Raw genomic sequence first — 18,929 nt, 5'->3', positions numbered from 1 at the left:
GGAGGCGGGAAGAGATCGAAGATGGGGAGGCGGATATAAAAAGAGGGAAAGGAAAAAAGGTCAGAGCTCACGGGATACATATTTTATGGGGCAATCACCGCGGACCCTTATCTACAGTTTGTTCAGCTCTGTAGCTAGACGCGAGCTGTATCTATATCTGTATATGTATATACGTATATAAATTCTATAGATCACATACGCCGTCTTCTCTTTGGACAGTCTGCGCAGATTTGCACATTCTATACTTATTAATTAACGAGTCTTAAGAAAAACCCTGCCACTCAACGGATAAGCTATTAACGATGTGACGTAGGTATACAGTGTTATCCAGGAACATCGGACAAGCTCAAGTTAATCTCTTCATTTGATTTCTATGGTAGAACCAGCTTGAGATGACGCAATATTTTTTAAATCATCCTGTAGATACTTTTATCCCTTATGGACGCACTTACAAGGGAACTGACGCGCAATGAAAGCCTTTGATCGGAATCCTCGTGGGAAGCAAAGCTCATACCGGTTTGCTGTGGGCATGGGGTTATATTCTCGTAGCGAGAAAGAAGTTTTTCAAAGTCGTTTGTACGGCTCGTAAATCGTCAAGGGTTGTTTTCCCATATAACGTGACAGATGCGCTATCGTTATGTAAACGTGTACGGGGCTCCCACGGCGCGGATCCATCTTGCGTACTAGTAACCCATAGATACAAGCTGGCTCTATAGAGGTATACGCAGTACGCGTAAGAGTATACGCGACGAGGATGAAGAAAATCGTAAGAATCGATTGTCACGGATATGTATCGTCTATGGGATCGTCGGGAGGGAAGATCGAGAATAGCCCAGAGCCGCAGGTCGTATCCAGGTGAAATTCCCTCAATTCTCTCGTTATACAGCACGATCGAATTGTCCATGGGATCTCTCAGATAAGATATCATCTTACCTATCGTTTTGGAGTCTTTGCAGAGGTCGATTGTTTTACTCAGGCAAGAGGGCTGAGTTGGGTTACTATTGCCAGGCAACGAGCCGTCCCGCTTTACAGCCATCCAGTCAGCCGTCCCAGATGGTAGGTTAGAGAGATCGGTTGATCCTCTGGAATACAAAGGACTAGTATATGCTGTACTGTAAAAGGTTCCACGAGAGGTGGAGTCTTTGTGTATAGGTAGGGGGCAATGTGACGGCAGGTGGCGACCATGTAAAATGCATGAAACCCATGTATGGCGTGTGTACTAGACTAGCGGCTGGTAACGGGGGTCCTTGAATGCGGGAATTAAAACGCAATTTCCAGCACAAAGGGGACAGTTTATGCTGACCTCTTCTTCCTTTTCTTTTACTTTCTTTCTACATTTATAGTGGCCTCTAGACCTTCTCGATGGCCTCGTGGGCTCCTCTTGGTCTTTGCCTAATGAAGCTTTTTCGTAAAAGCGTTCTTTTTTTTTTTTACTTGCTGTACTAGTACCTGGGACTCGTTGCATGCTCCTTGTATAAGGCTTGTGGGTGAAATTTGTATAGGTTGAATTCAGGCAGCAGAAAAACAGATGGATGGGACAGGTGAGACACCTCACTCTTATCTGATGACTGTTCTTGCACTTTTCTGTTATTTGATCATTTTTGATTTTATCCGATTTTCAACGACTGTCCAAGTAGGTTCGAATTGACGTAAAGCCGATAACTTCGGGGGGGAACTCGTTTTTATTTGGACGCACTCAGAGAAGATTTCAGAGGGCTCTCGCGTGCCTTCCCTATTAAATTGAAGGTCTTCGAGGACGTCTTGGTGGATGTGTCTGGTCGCTCCTGTGAAATCCAGAGGGACATAAAAATCTCTCCGGGACATAAATTCCTTTATCGAAGACTCGCTTGCTGCGCCCAATGCCAACTGCTGGGCTTTTTCCCCTCTTGATACTTCCTGGCAGTTATCTAGCCTGTCTCGTTTAGGGAATCTGTCGCGTGTGTAGGAGGCAGTGTGTATACATATACAATAATGAAGGTAGAAGGACCGCCAGTAATTGATGAGCCAGCAATTAAGAATTCGTAACTCTGCTCGAGTGTCAATTAGATCTGTGCAGTAGCGAGAAAATAATTATACCACGGTACGGTGAGACTATAGGAAGCCAACAACGCAATTATTCTCTAATTGTCACCCTGTTCAGGGGTTTGCGTCCCCGGACGGCAGATGATGTCCACGTGGTCAGAGAGACAGGAAAGGCAAAGGAACCAACCATTACGGAACAGTTTTACATACCGCGTAATCTCTTTTCGTCAGTACGGAAAGGAAAAGGATATTTGAATTTACTTGAATCCTATGAAAAGCTTCACTTACCGTATAAACCACATTACGATAGACGCTATCGTACTTTTCATAATGACGGACAGCCGATAACTGCAGTCGCAATCGTCACGTAATACTTGAAAAGGAACATTCATGCTTCGTAGAAAAAAAATTGAAAACTATAGCAGCACATAGCTGTTGGAAAATTTCAATTTTTTTTTTGTTTCCTTTCCGTAACTATTTCCTAGGCATTCTTCGAGGATGTATATGGTATATTTTTATATTACATACAACTTCTTTTTAATATTATATATATATATGCCATATATTATATATAGTACATAGGAGTATTAGAACGCTGAAGATGCGGAAGGTTCGATAACCAGGATGCACATAACAAAGATCATATTTCCTTTTCCACATACAAACGTACGTAGGTTCTGCGCAATATGTCCAAGCGAACGTAGAGAGTGTGTAGTCCATGGTTCTAGGTTGGCAGCTCCGACAATGGCTCGCGTAAAATACATAGGATGGCGCGATGGGACAAAATTCTCGTTGATACAAGCCAGGGGCGAATTTATGGGGACTGCCTGGCATGAGAATAAGGGGCCCGCTTGCTTTTACGGCTACGTTTTACTGTCCTTCACTGCGATTTGCATAACAGGCTCTAGTCGTCCCTCTCCTCGTCCCTTTAGCGCTTCGGCTTCTCCTACGCCCTTGGCTCCTGGGCTGCCATGTCATTCGCTGACAGCTTCCCGATATCGCGGTATCGTCTTATCCTGGCGCCAGCCAACCTCACAAAACATTTTCTAAACACTGTGGAGTTTCTACATACACGAGACAGGTATGAGTTAGAAGCGCTCTGGTCCAATCCCTGAGAATTACATTACTCTCCTTTCGGATGCTGCGAGATGGATCTGCCATGTTAAATCTCCTAGGCGCATATCTGGTTCAAATTGGATTTGCTAGGAGAAAATTGAGAAAATTGAGAGAATCAGGATACCGGACAATGACACTGTTCAGCATGTAACTAAAATGTTCCAGTTTCCCCGAGCTTATTCTACGGTCTGCATGGCCGAGTGTCAGCGCAGTCGATTTAAATTCGATAGCGAACGACTGGTGTACCTTTCTTAGGTTTCTTTTTGCGATGCGGCGCAACTGCAGCTTCCTGGGGATTTGACCTGACGGCCAACGCGAACCGCTGCGTCGTTGATATAATTGGGTCTCCACGTTTTGCCACCGTGGGGATTGACCTTTCCTTGATGGTACCTATGGATATCCCAGCGTTGCAGGGTTTCCTGATTATTTACTTAGATGTATATATGTATATACGTGTGTCTCCTATTGTATACGGATTTATCGAACATCCTGGAGAGATACTGCGACGAAGGGAAACTATACCGGGTGTTCCAACAATGGTAGCAGCTGATTCGTACATTAGTTATCTCTTACGCGTGATCTGAATTCTTGATAGTTTTTAAGAAATTTCGATAATATATCTTTGCAAGGATATAGTACAGGGGTGCATACATCAATTTTATTCTTATTTCAGATTCTTTCTTTTCGCGATCTCAATATGTCTGATCAAATATACTTAATATACATAAGTATATTTTTCACAAAATTTTCACCCGTCATACAGTTTGCCCCGGGGGTAAAATTGTAAAATTGGATGTCTCGCATCCTCAAGAGCGTAAGTCTTCTTCCGAAGGTGATTGGATAGGAATTCGCGACGTTGTTGCTCAAAGAAGCAAGAAAAGGACTAACGCGGATTGTTAGTGGACATTCAGAACTTCTCACTCACGGGTATTGCTGCTACCCCTTCGAAGTTTTCTCGATGTTTTCAGACGCCTCGATGGAAACTGCCTCTCGCCAGATTTTACTTCTCCACACTTCACGTTCTTCCGTCGCTTCTGATCTTTCCGCCTCAACCATAACTCTATTGCCTGTAAACGCGTCCTTTTCTATCTCTACTTCTTTCACTCCATGTTCGTCCGTATGGCCGTCGAGAAATCTGACCCATTGAGTTTCCACCATTTTTCCTGTCAAGAAATTTCGAACGTAACCTTTTCAAAACTCACGTAACTTTTTCCCTCTCGACACATCAAGTTCCCCTCGTTTTGAGATTTTGCTTTTGAATATCATAGAAATTCGCCTTTCGCAACGACAGCGACGTCGCGACGAACGAGCTTGATCCTCATTGTCGGGAATAGTTTGAAGGGATCAGTTGGGTAAATGCTTGCCATAACAAAACTCTATACATTCGAGAAGATATGGGGGGCGGGTGGATATACCAAGGGGCGGTGGTAAATACGTATAACGCATACGTGGTGTTCCATGTATGTTTAGAGGGAATCTGGGCAAAGAGGAGTCGAATAAAAAATTTACCCTTTTTTTCCAACCCTCTATACTCGATGTCTCCCTCCGTAGATTATGGTTCGCTCCGGGACAAAATATTGTTACGGCGGCTCTTACGGTATATGGTCTTCGAGTATCGTTAGATCGAATGTACGAATTTCTATGAGTTTGTTCCATGGTAAAAGTTAACCATTAGTCATTGGTTGTCACGGACACACGTGCATATACGAGCATCATTAGTCGCGTGGCTAATAAATCTTGCAGTTTGCATTTACTCGATCTTCCCTGCAAACGCGTCTGTCCTGTGTCACTTTTTCCACCTCGACTTCGTTAATATTTACCATTGCGTCGAATATTCTTATCCTACAATATTCACGAGTCTACTGTTACAATTCGGATTGACACGCTTTTTTATCCATCCCTTGTATTTCCGGTGGATTCTTCGTGATTTATATATTTTTAGGAAAAAAATTATTTTACGTCCAATGATTTTCGAAATTATTGATATTTGCAGTAGAAAGTATATAAAATTAATATTTATACTAAACCCATTGCTTTACGCTTTCATTATTGTTGTTATTTTTTTTGGCTTACGCAACGGTGCCGTATCGAAGGTTAACTGTTTATTTTACTTTTTCTTTCTTTCTCTCTTTATCAAAGGACTGTATCGCCTAAGACTATTTCATGTTCACAGTTTTCGTATTGATTTTATCACGTTTCTCGCCGATTCACCGAAGGGAAGAAAGAGAGGAAGATAGAGCGTGAGAAAGAGAGAGAATGACGTTACCTACTTCGTTCTCATCCCTTTCGCTGTATCGATCTTTTCACTTTTCCGGATTACGTGGCAGCATGAGAACGCGGCTGTTACGAGTTCGTGGGTAGAGCCACGGGATATAGTATACGTGGAACAGGGATAGCGTTAGGGCTCGGGTCGTGATAAGCAGAGTATCCATCACCCATTCTGTCGGATCGTATAGTGAGCGCCAAGGGTGAAGTGGTCTCATCCGCTAACTTGTCATAATATTAAATGCGTGCCTTCTCAAATCTTCTATTTATCTCTCTTCAGCTGCATGACGACTATACGACCACGGAATATCTAATCTGTTATTTTATCCTACGCCTCGTTCCGAGATGTAGGATTTAAAACATGAACGTAGCTTTTCTTTTTATTCCATGGGTCAAATCCCAAGAGGGAGGAAAGGGTCCAGACAGAAGGCAATATTAGATTATATATAGTATATATATGCACATACATACGTATATGTAGGAGCAGTGACCTTGATTCTGAAAAGCCATTACGAATATGAATAGTTTGGGAATTTTAATAGAAAATTTTTATGGATCGGACGTTATTTTTATGTATATAAAAAAATTATGTGATTTATAAACGATTGAGAATTTGAACGTTAATAATCGCGAATATCTGCAAAACGTTCTGGAATGTTCTCGGTGAAAATTTAACGCGGACGATCTTCGGCTGGTTCTGGCGAATAACGTATTCTCCGCGAATACGTTGCATTCTGCGGGAGTGATAAATTAAGAGAAATTCAATTGTTTCGGGAGAGGTGATTCCCGAGGAGTAAGGGGCTGGTTTTACGGCCCGGAGGGTGCGGCCAGGGAATAGTCATTCCTCCCAGGGTACCTCTTGCGCGAATTCGCCAAACGTTTCCTCTTTTTTTCTTTCTCTTTCTCTCTCCGGCACTCAGCAAGAGCAAAAGAGCTTTTTTATTCAGCGCAAGCCGGAATAAATGGCGACCAACTATATACATATATGCATACACTCAAATGTGTACTATCGCTCCACTCAAGCATCCCAGGTTTTCTCCAGGTCCTCCTAGTCGTCGTTCCACTAGCTGTCCTCGCCATCCCGTCCACCCACTTCTCGTTCGCGTTTATTTTGCCCACGTTGCATTTTGCATTCGCGATAAATTGAGAGTAATTAAGTTGTTCGCGGTGGCCGATTCGAGGATCCTGGTGGTCGTGACGGCGCTGAGGATGGCGGAGGATCGCATAGGAGGTTTCGTGAAAGGGTCTCGTCTCCGTATTACAGGGGCAAATAGAGGCACCCGCAGAAGGAGAACCAAGCGAATACTTGAGATCGCAATGCGCTCTTAGCCTCCAGCACGAGAATACTTGCTATGGTGGAATTTTCAATATTGACATTACACTGATTAACGGGGCAATAAGGAGCTTTTCTGAAATACGTATAAAATCCTAGCCTCACATACTCATATAATTTCACGAGTTTCTCTCCCTTGTAATCGACCCGTACGATCTCTTCTCAGTCTCCGAGGGAATCGAATAGCACGAATGCGTGTAATATACCTAACCTATAAAGCTTGCTTATATATACATATTCCCAATCGTTTCGATGAAAGCTTGCGGAGGTACCGTGAAATTTCAAAAGCGAAAAACATTTGTTCTCACTCTTATACGCGCGCAACAGTATCCCGAAGTAGAAAAAGAAGCGAACGTGTCAGCCGTCAGTAGAGAAAGTCTGTACAGGGTCAGGCCAGTACTATAGCAACGTAGGAAGTCGCAATGAGAAATGGCGTGGCAACGCTTAACACTGCAACCGGAAAGAGACAGAGTGAATGCCGGAAGTAAAATAATGTATGGAGTCCAGAGTGCACGGTTCGTTTGATTCGTTTGAAACACGCTTAATTCGCTCGCGGTTGCCGTGGCTTCGCGTGGATAAGTTTGTTAAGTCTTTGTCCTCCGAGCACGCGCGAGAAGGAGACACAGCCGCTGTGCATTTGCGTAACTGCATTCAGGTACGGTGCACGCAGTGCACACTGCACCGTGAAACAAAAACGTATTATTTCCTTTGGCGGGCCGGAACGGTGTGTCTCTGCTTTTTAGAATGCATCGTGGACCCCCCCTTACCCGTAAAGCCTCGGCGTCCACGGGCGTCGCCTCGCCGCCGCGTTTCTATTCAAAAGCACGAGACACTATGGTGCATTCACGCTGCACACACTGCTACTAACTAGCCTGTATGCAACGTTAATTTCTCCCTTGTCCCACGGTCTTGCATCTAGTAGCTGTTAACGTGGGTACGTGCGAACGATACTCGTCCGTTGTGACCTATTTTAATCAATATTTGAGAGCCTAGTACCTACTGCCTGTTACGGCAAGGACACGTATACGGAGGGATGGATTTCTTGAATAATAAAAAAAGAAAAGAAAAGGGTCGAGAGGTTGGAAATAACGTCGGTAAAGACCACGGAAGGGCCGTCCATATATGTATACGTATATAGATGTACGTATTAGGAACTGGCTCGGTCGACGTTATCACGAGCGACGTTATCGACGAAAAGGGAACACGCTCTGTCGAACAGCCCATGGGACAATGTACAAAAGCATTTATTTGCCTTGCTTCTCGAGCGAAATAGTTGATCCAAGGTATATCTATAGTCGTGTATATATCTGTACGCCACGTGTTCCTTACAACGTTAGTAATTCTATCGACGCTAGAACACTCGAAGTGATAAGAAGGTCGTGCTGTTTTAATGTAGGGTCTACCCGTCTAGTCGGATCAATCGCGACCCTTGGCCTCCTCGAGTAGAAATGTCCCCGGAACGTGTATAAGCGTATAAAGTGGACTCGACGTGTATAGCTTTCTTTTTGTTTTGCCTCACCGAAGGGAGGTTAAAAATATCACGAATCGGTAGTCGGCACGAGCTCCAGTTTCGTACAGCTGGCACATCTCTTTACGCGTTCCTGGAAAAAGGGGGTCAGGGGTCTTTTGAAAATTCAGCTTAATTAGCGAGAGCGATAGCACCAAGAACTTCGAGGCTCTAGCGGAGCCCAAGGTGCGCGGCTATAACGCGTTTCTTAGGGATTAACTTTCTTCGCGGCGCTACGGCTTATTCGAAAGGAAACGGCGCGTCCTTTCAATTCGAGAATACCGGACCGGTAATCCAGGACCCTAGCCAAAGGAACTTCCATACGTACTTCTACGGTGTATCCATTCAAAGTGCAGTCACATTTTCTAAGTCCACTTCGGACAGTGGCCTTCTAGGTGAACGTGAACGCGAACGGAACCGGATGCGAAGCCATGGATGAAAATAAAGGAGTTGGACGCGCGTGACGTCACAGGTCGTTCGCTCCCTCGCTCTACCAGTGCTACTTTGATTTACGCGAAATCTCAGGAAGTTCGAGAACTCGGTGGCGAGTCGGCTTCGCTGGTAAAAGTTGGCTGTGCGGAAAAATAGCCTGCGGTTAACTTTCTCCCGTGAGAGCATGTTGCCGGAAGAACGTTATCGTGACTATACAGTACTACAGCTACTGTGTATTACAGACATACGGCGGGATTGGACGTGGCTGTGTACCACCGATGGAACGAGGATTCGGATGCTGAATACAGACTTACGGATCCAGACTGGGCGAATGCCTGAGTTATACGTACGCGTTGGGTATGGATATACCGAGAACGATACTTTTCGAGCTTTCACCATCCGGATGCTGGAGTCAAGTTTTTCGAGGTGGACGAACGTGCACGATCCTATGGTACGACAATGGGGGTCAATCAGTTGGCTGTGTATTTACGGGTGAATCGACCGATTATATCGTCGTTGGTAAAATCGAGCGTAGTTCGTCCGTGTCAAACTGCGCTTACCTTTGGGTACGTTTTGCCTTTATGGCTTCTGTAGGGAACCAACGGATACGAGAACGGTCACGGAAACGACGTTACCGTAATGCGCCGCGATTAAGATGCAAATTCCTGGGGCCGCTGCTACGCCCAACAGTTTAACCTGGTAACCAGGCTAATATTAAATAAAATGCAGCCGAAGCGTCGAGGAACTGGTTGTGAAAGCGGCTAATTCTCATTTGAGAAATCGTTATTAAATTCCGTCCTCTGCCTTCCCTGTATGTACACTTTTCTCTATTTTCATCCACGTTCTCTACACTTCGTGTCGGTTTTACCTCGCACCACCTTTTTCTACCTACCTACCTGCCTTACGCATATCGGTGTCTCTCTACGTGATTCACGGTCCTTCTACCTTTATCCCTGTGCGGCGTGGACCGTGGACGCGTTCTTGCATAATTTATAACTTTTTACATAATGTACGTAAGCTAGTCTCTTTGGGTCACAGTCGTTAAACGTTATTACGTGTAAGTAACGGATTTATGTATTTGCCTGAATTTCAAAGCTAAAGTCTCGCTCTCGAGGAACTTCAATAGTCGTTTCTTGTCGGGGATACGTGGTTTGTGTATAGAAAAGAAAAATATAAAAAAATTACGCGAAATGTCTACGATCGCTTTTATTGTCTATTAAAACGATAACGCTCTTGAACTTTCAGCGTAGCCGGTTCGCTGCTGGCTTAATCAGTACGTGTTCTTGCGATTTAGCGAATAACTCGACTGCACCGGCAGCGTCTTTCGGATTGTAGATTTTCCTGAATTCTAAGTCTTAAGCGCGTTCACTTAGCGGTAACGCAATTTGGAATTGCTGTGTAGAGCGAATACGTAAACTTTTTCGTTTTCGGACTAAATATACAAGTATACTTTTATGCTGAGTACAAAAAGCATCTTATTGGAGTGAATAACGATCTTGTGAGTGTCCGCACTGGGACACTTGACGACTGAAATAATTCAATGTTAACTAAAAGCTTTTAGAATTTCGTTCTTTATACTTTTCGTCTCTTTGCGGTATAGCCACTTGGGGCTAATGCAAAAATAATTAACTTAAACTTTAATTTGATAATAGTTCTTTTGCACCTCGTGTACCTTCATTTGGCGATGTTTAGCGAAATTAAGGTCGTCCTTGCATATTATATGTGATACCTACGCAAACCATTAAATTTTGCGTTGATTGTTTTATGAGAATTCTTTTTTTCTTGTAAATATCGTCTATTTCTTAATGCATAGCAAATTTTATTGTTTGAGCAATAAATTTTGATTTTTTCGATAAGATGCGGTTTTATACTATTTTAAATGGGATTTAAGGTTTGCGAATTCTCGATCACGAGATTTACGAGTCTCGCACAGCTGGGATGCTGCGTGTACCATATGTGGCTTTTTGCCATATGAATCTTTCAACGGTACCATTGTACCCACGCAATACTACATCCGCGAGTGTATCTTTACTTGGCTTGGATTTCCAGAGATTTCTTAGCTGCCAGGAGAAACCAAGAAGCCTTGGAAAAGTACAAATAAGATTATGTGTCTCGTGCTGCTAGTTGAGGAGTTGCCTTTCACTCCCTTTCAAGAAACAAGACATTATAGGGTCGACTCGAACTTTCCAAATGGGTATACATATACATATACAGACTTTGCAAACAAGATCATCGTCTTCGTTAATTCCCGACGGGCAAGCACTAAAGTACTTGAAATCCCATAAAGTATGAAACTAATAAATAAACAATCCGAAATTATTTGACAAAGTATTTATAACCTTATCAAACGTCCGACAGTAAGCGACGTAAATGATACGGACATTCACAACGTAATCCCTATTACCGGAGTGTACTTAAAAAAAAAGTGATCGACCATTTTCCAAGGAGCTTTACGATACTCGTATATGCGCACTTGCCTTTACACATAAAATCGTAAGTGCGCACGTGCGCTATACGTTAAGAACTTTAGGGCCAACCGTACGGACAAAGATAGCCTTTACGTCAGGGAACGAAGAAGGTTTCCTACTGTACCCGTAGTTCATGTGCGAATTCGAACCTTCCATTTCGATATAGAGTGTCTGCGTGCTATTAAGGGAAGAAATCCAGGGGTGTACTGGCTGGCCCATAAGAATGTCCGTGTAACAACGGCAATAATAATCTCCGAACAATGCTCGAGGCGCGATTTGCTGAAAGGGGCGAAGGAAGGGACAGGGAGGAGGAGAAAAAAGAAGGAAAGTACCGTGGGTCCAGCTGTAATATTTTTTAAGGGTGGAAAACAAAAGCCATGAGCTTGCAGTAATAACGGCGACAGGCAAGCGCATCGCGTATTGGAAAACGCTAAATATCCCCGGTACTCCCGTAGCTCTGTTTGGTGTCATTCATTTTAGCCGGTGTGGTACTGCTGTGCTTGGTAAGGTAGGTGGGTTGGCGGGGTGGGGGGTGGGGGGTGCAGGCGCACTCGCATTAGGGGCACGTGGGAGGACGCAGCAGGCCTCTGCGGAATTACAATACGCAACCCCTGATAAATCATATGAATTAATTACCGGATAACAAATAAATAGGAAATTAACTGTTTTCGCGGAAAAAAGGTTTGGATCGGGGGGTGGGAACTACCCGTGGCTGCAGTACAGTGAGAAATTGAGATTTGTAAGGGGTACTGTAATTTTATTTTATCTCGTAGCTTGCTAAATAATCACACTCAGATTGTCTCGTGATATACCCTCCTACCCCCCGTACGATTATTCCACCCTTAATTTGCTACCCTTCGTCTTTGGATTTTCAGGATAATCTATGCGCGCAATGTGTTAATTATGACGTGGACTAAAACGCTAAACGATCGTTATTATTTCACGATTACTTGATTTATATATCCCCATCCCTGGATATTTCATTTCCATGCTAACGAGTCGATTCGGTTTACCCTGAGAGAATTTCCACTTGCGCGTGTAATTTTCAATGGCGCAAAATTTTGCAGGCTATACCTCGGGTCCATTTATAAGACGATAATGATTTGTGGTTTAAATTAGAACGGAATGGAAGGGGGATCGTTAGTGGTGGAATTTTTATTTTTCTTCCTTTGGAAAGTATTGGGTTGGGAAGGTTTGCTTTGTTTTTTTTTTTTAAATTTTATTACCAACACAAAATCATCATCCTATCTATCATGTGTTCGTAACGTTTATTTTTGTGACCCAGAGCATTTCCCGTGTCACATAAATCAATTTCGCGAACGTCGTATATAACGTGGTCCAGTACACGCGTTACAAGTTGCGGGAAATTTAATGCTGTGTCGTTTCCGCGTTCGAAATATTAACTCGAAAATCGGTTCTTTGCGGTAATCAATATCGACGTACCGTGTCGGTTGATTTGTGACGCGACGTCCGTCCAGTTACCGGCATTTCAGTTTTCAGTGCTTTAATTCCGTGATCCCGTGGGGTATTTAAAGGATCGTGTAATAATTTAAAAAAAAAGCCCGTTTTATCCTACAAAATTTATTTTAATCTCTGCACGTTGTAACATTAATCGACCCTTCGTACCAGTCGAGGAACACGTCACTCTTCAAAGTCGACTTCTTCGCTTTTTTTAAATTCGCCTCTGAAGTCCGCAGATATTTTTAGCTGCAATCGAAGCTTAACAAGCTGTTCAGTATTTTGACATTGAAAATATCGCATTTTCGATAATCCCACGTGTTCGTAAACAAACAATAAATACAATATTTAGCGCATTTACTCATCGATCAATTAACAGGAATTTATTATTTTTAGGGGTAGTAACTTAAATATTTATTATTGTATGAGCAGCTTACATGAATCATGAGTGATTTTCATCTTTGTTTATGGATTATACAATTTATTGAAATTTTGCTCTGGCACAGAATAACCTTTTTCACTGATGTGAAATCAGCCCGGCTGCTAATACTTTCATGTATACGCACGATAAATTCACGCGAACGACTTCAGAGGGGTATACGATCTATTTTTGCGAATTTGAAATTAATAGCTTCATGGGTTTTTTTTCATAGTCGCCTATTAAATCGTTTTCGTCGTATTTTGCCGATTTAGAACGTCGCAACGCTAGTCACGTTATATATAGAGTTTCCGAGATCTGCTTTTGGCTCCTTTTTATTTTTTTCCCTTTGACATGCCACCTATATACACATGTATCTTTTACTCGCTTTCTATCACCCTCTCTCTCTTACTGAGTCCAGTAGACAAATCTTTACTCTTATCCAATCTCAGGTTATCGCTATTCGTTTTCGTCGAGATACCTTTTTCGTCATGTGTTCGTCAGGTCATCGGTCGCAAGTGACTCTTCTTAATTTTCGGAAAATCACAATAATTAATCTTGCACACTTTTGTTGTTCAAGATTCGAGATCGAGATAAAATCGCAATTTTTGTCATGTACTTAATAGTCATTATTATATATACTATATGTATATACATATATATGCAGCTATGGATTTATGGATTATCGCTGCTAATACCATCTCGTGAATATTTTCCAAATTTTTATCAATAAAGTTGCTCATAAGAATTTCACTGCCGATAAATAAATAAAAACTCCATTATCGATGCGTCATTGAATGTTTACGTTCTCCGTAGTTGCATCCTTGCACCGTGGTATTATCATGGTCCATTGCATGCATGTTCGCTGTGGATTTGAATTAGAACGTGTTTCGAAGCTCGAAACTTTTCGAGAATACAGAAACTTGAATATTACCAAGAAAGCAAGCTCAGAGTGTACCTACTTGAAAAGTTCCTTGCCGAACTAGACAGACTTTGGCCTTTTGCTTGGGTCGCAATAGTTTGCAGGAGATAGTAAAATCGTGCGAATAATTATTCGCAATACAGTGCAAATTGTAGTATCTACACCAGCAGAAAATGTTATTATGAAAATATAAGAAGATAGAAAATAATGAAATTCAACGATTCTACCTTTATATGTTTTATTTATCGAATTTTCAATGGCTTCTATATAATATCCACCTTTCTCCCCTTGTTTGCCACCTTGTTACGTGTATGAGAAACTTTTCGCGACCTGCGACGAAAAGATTTCGCACATATGCTATCTAAAGCTACGTACGTGTATCTTTTCTTGAGCAAAAAGTTATCCCGGCTCGAGTTTATCGTACAGAAGGGAGACATCTATCCTCACGTTGTTATTTACACATACGTGCTTCGGTGTGTTTAACAATGTTTGCGTATATTATTATTTTCTTAATTTTTCCATATTTGCAAATCTCGATATTGACATTCTCAGCCTTTCCATTTTCTCAGCCTTATGCCTACCAAGGATCAGTCTCACAACTGTTCTCTCTCACACAGAGTATTATACCAATGGGTTGAATAAGCCCCAAGAATTTGCATCTTGTGCAGTTAAGACGAGAGGCGTTAGCTAAGGGTGAAAAGGTCACGGGAAGACGTATAACGTGGAATTCACGAAATGAGTGAGCAATTCTCCAAGGGATGCTTTACTAATTCATAAAATTTTACGACGTCTTCCGCTTGTGCGGTATGTATGGCATTTAAATTCCATAATAAATTGAAATACATAATATAATACAGTATCTATGTACAGAGATAAATTTTTCAAAGATTAATCGACTCCTCCTTACCCCTATTTATTGTTATATTAAAATCAGCGATCAAAGGAACAAGCAGTAAATAATTTTCATGCAGTATCATCAAATTATCATAAACTCCAAACTGGACATTACTTCAGATACAAATAGAACAGTCCATTTGGTATCATATAATAATGAAAATTCGCAAACTTAACTTCGCGACGGTGAAAACTATTCGCGCAACGTTTGCCAAGCACGAGCTTAGACGATAATTTTATTAGCACAAAGTGTACCATGAATTCTGCATATCCGGTTTTCATGATACTTTTTGAGAGTTTCGCGTTTCCATAAAATAAGGATAATTCTCTCTTTCTCTCTCTCTCTCTCTCTCCCCCCTTTAATCTACAGTAGAGTATAGTAGCGGTACATACAACCTACTACGGTAAAGCCATTATCACTATATACTTCTTACATAGAGTGTCTTTTGATATCCTTTTTCCAAAACGTACAGAGTCCTTATCTGTTTTTCGATAATGTCTAATGTTACTGGCGAGTCGAAGGAAATGTGGAAATTCTTGAGGGGGGAAAATTTGTCTGAAGTAATTGGAAAGCACTCGCTTGAAATATACGAAGGGTAATGAAAATTGAGTGACAGACGATGAGTGGCTGGACTATTCAGAATACGGGACACGTCTCACCGACGCCATTACGGTCTCATTAATAACAGCAGCCACTTGTGCATGGCCTCTTTTAAAAGATCTGGAAGGCTGGGGTCTTTTACGCGTTTACCTACTTTTCTTTTTTTTTTTCTTCATATATATGTATATGCAGTATATATATGTATGTTCCTTCGCTCTTGGAAAGCTAGAGAACAATCACTCAGTGGATGCTGGAGACATATATAAATTTTATTTCAATTAAGCAGTAATTAATATCAATTGATTTTTAAAACGGTGGAGAAAATTATACGCATCTTATTACGCAAAGTAAATAATTATAAAGCGGTGGATTTCTTTAAAAATTGAATGGCTACCTTCACTGTCGAGAAATTTCAAATCAAGGTAAAAACATTCTTTTAATTGGTTACGTAGTACATTTCCTCGTCATATTTAATTTTCTTTTTTTCTTTTTTTTTTTCACTAAGAAACTTCGACTTGTCGGACTTTTATCGTTTATCAAGTAGAAAGGAGTCACGTCGGCTACAGTGCGCCAGAGGGAGGTGCGAAACCAGAAGGAGAAGGAAAGAGAGAAAGAAATCTCCTAAGTGCAGATCTATGTTTTAATATCGTCGCAGCGGCGATTTAATTAATTTCTCAATTCCTACAGAGTTTTCATGGGTACGACGCCAGTCGTGTGGATGATGGAATTTATAATTGATTCTGCGATGCGTTTAGCGAAGATATCACGTATAGATACGTATTTACGAAATAGTCGTGGCATTGATGATAGGTGATTAATAGAAATCCAATTAAACTTTATCAAAAGCCTTTTCACTGTGAACACTGTATAACTATATGTATCTTCAATTTAGTCTGCGTTACAGCCACTCATCAAATATTGCTTGATTCAAATTATCCTTCATAAATGGCCTACTGTTTCATCATAACTGTCAAATATGACGATGACACACTGATTTTATAAAATTTATCGTTTAAGTCATAAATGGTTTTCGAACCAAAAATTAATATATAGATGTACGTAAAAGACGAGTATTTTTGGTTTCATTAGAAAAATTTCAAACCCCATTATTTAATTATGAATTAAACGAATTTCATGGTCTATGCCTATACGCGTCCCACGAAGAATACCTTCATAAATGTTCAACGTGATAAGCAAGTGGTGGTTCGCGAATCATATAAATTCCATATAACTGGCCAGCCTTATTTGAAAAAAAAAAAGATATGAAACTTTATTACGCTCCGGTATATTTATCCTGGTAATACGAATTGCACCTGTCCAGTTACGTTAATCTTCATAACTACACATTAATTCCCAAGCAATTCAAATTTCCACTTCTCTGAACTATCACGACGTAGTTAGCAGGATCATCCAAAATGTGAGAATGGAGGTTACACGCGGATACCCAAACAAGGCAATTCTGCATGCATTTATGCCGGCTGCAGTTTCTCCCCCATACTCGTTCCCATTCGGTCGCACTTGTGCCCACACTTTGTCAGGTACACCTCCGACCATAAACTTTGTCAACACACCTTGGCCAATGTATTGCAGAAATGCAACGAAGTGTCTCCTTCAAGATCCCAATGCAATAACTTAACCCTGCATATACTATATTCCGATAAATATAATCTTAAAGAAGAATCGACACTACGACATAATTCAAAGCTACCTACTCAGGCTTCGAAAAAACGATTAATAAAAAATAATAGAATTAAAAAAAGAAATGAAAGATAAAAAAGGAACATGAAATTCTCTGGAGTTGGAATTTTAGAAGCGGACTTTGGTACATCGCAGTGATCTCCGGTTTGGCATCGACTGCCGGACTTGCCATATTCGAGTCTTGCTTGCAAGCAGTACTCACGCCTCAAAGCTCTTGGCTACGCTTCAGAAAACTTGCGGGACGTAAGCTTCGCTTGGCAACTGTATCAATCACTCAATATCTCAGTTCTCTCTCTCTCTCTCTCTCTCTCTCTCTCTCTCTCTCTCTCTCTCTCTCTCTCTCTCTTTTTCACATATATATATTTTCCTACAAACACTGACCCACAGAGGGGTACGTATACCTCCAGTTTGTTTGGGCAGAGATTTCATCGGGTTTGTGACGTGGCGCGGGGCCAGAACAGAATCGAAGGAGACCATTGAAAGTTGACGGTGTGCACGCGATCGCGAATTTCGTTGCTATAGGTTAAAAATCGGTCAACAGGAATAGCCAGTCAAGGATCGAGTAGCTGCTTGCTGAAATTGGTATTTGATACATGTATCCTGGCTGGACCTGTTATCAAAGATGAAAAGAGCGAGGAGGGAGAAAGAGAGATAACTTTTTGGCCTGATTTTCAGCTGTATCGTTATGGAATGAGAAAATCGGCATGATGGGAGATCAGGGACGTGGAGTAATACAGGTCGGTACGTTAACGTGGAATTAATCAAGCCTATCTGTATTAGAAGGCATGCCCTGCGGTCAGATTAGAATCCGGTCCAATCCGCTAGGTAGATGGACAGGGGCGTCACTAATGGAGCTCTGTAGGGTTGCTAGTGTATGTACCTGAGTATACACGGGATGGTGGATTGCGGGAAGAGGACGGGTGTCAAGTTGACGTACGAAATAGAAGTGGTACCGAAGCCTCGTTAAAATCTGGTTATACAGTACCGTTCTAGCTATATCCGAACTATGACCTCCCCATGCACACAGGATCCATCAGGCATCCTTGACAGTCCCGGATTCTAAGGTCAAATCCCAATGGCCTTAACGATTATCTCAATGAACGGCATTTCACCAATGGCCCGTCTGACGAAGTAATCAAACTATGCATTTCAATGCTCCCTCGTTTCGGAGCCCTCCTCCGTATGCCACCCTTGGGAATACATGCGCTAACGAGATGCAGAGTCATCCGGTACCCCATTGCGATCAATAGAAATGGGAACGTATTCCAACCCCCCATGAAACATAATCCTATTTTACCAATTATATCGTCATCGCTTGCTCACGGTTCATATGTGCTCATATGATGTACATATGTAGGTATGTAATGTACTCGTGTCTTCGTCCCATATACCAGTCCCGAATCCTCTCCTTCGGTATGATCTGGGAGTCCGCTTATCTAACGAAGGGTTGTACCTACGTCATCCCGTGCTGATTGGAATGACATAGCATGGCTTTGCGAGGAGAATGGTCGTCGGATGTAGTACAGGGGATTTATACTGAAATGACACTGAGTTAAGGAAGGAGTAAAGGGTAGAACGGGGTTACGGGGAGCGAGAGACGGTGGAGCTCGAGGAAGGAGCTAGGGGCGAGAATCACTCTGGTCGCCATCAAAGACGTTCGTGCTGTGAATTCCTTGAAAGATAGATTCGCCCTGCGATATACACTGCCGCATCTACTCTTGGACGTGCTCTGGAGACACGCCTGTGATCTTTATCACTTTATATACCGAAGCTCGGATGCTGCTGCGCTCCTATC

The 18,929-nt window shown here is 42.0% G+C and overlaps 1 protein-coding gene across 6 annotated transcripts in view; it reads left to right on the top strand.

The window, feature by feature from the left end:
* LOC107274768 (hemicentin-2) overlaps positions 1 to 18,929 on the top strand; it is a 156,655-nt gene that overhangs the window by 65,385 nt on the left and 72,341 nt on the right. The gene's annotated exons all lie outside the window — the stretch shown is intronic.

This window comes from Cephus cinctus, unplaced genomic scaffold (assembly GCF_000341935.2).
Source record: "Cephus cinctus unplaced genomic scaffold, Ccin1 Ccin1_scaffold0101, whole genome shotgun sequence".
In the NCBI taxonomy this organism is placed as follows: Eukaryota; Metazoa; Arthropoda; class Insecta; order Hymenoptera; family Cephidae; genus Cephus; species Cephus cinctus.
This window is presented reverse-complemented; position numbering and strand designations above follow the sequence as displayed.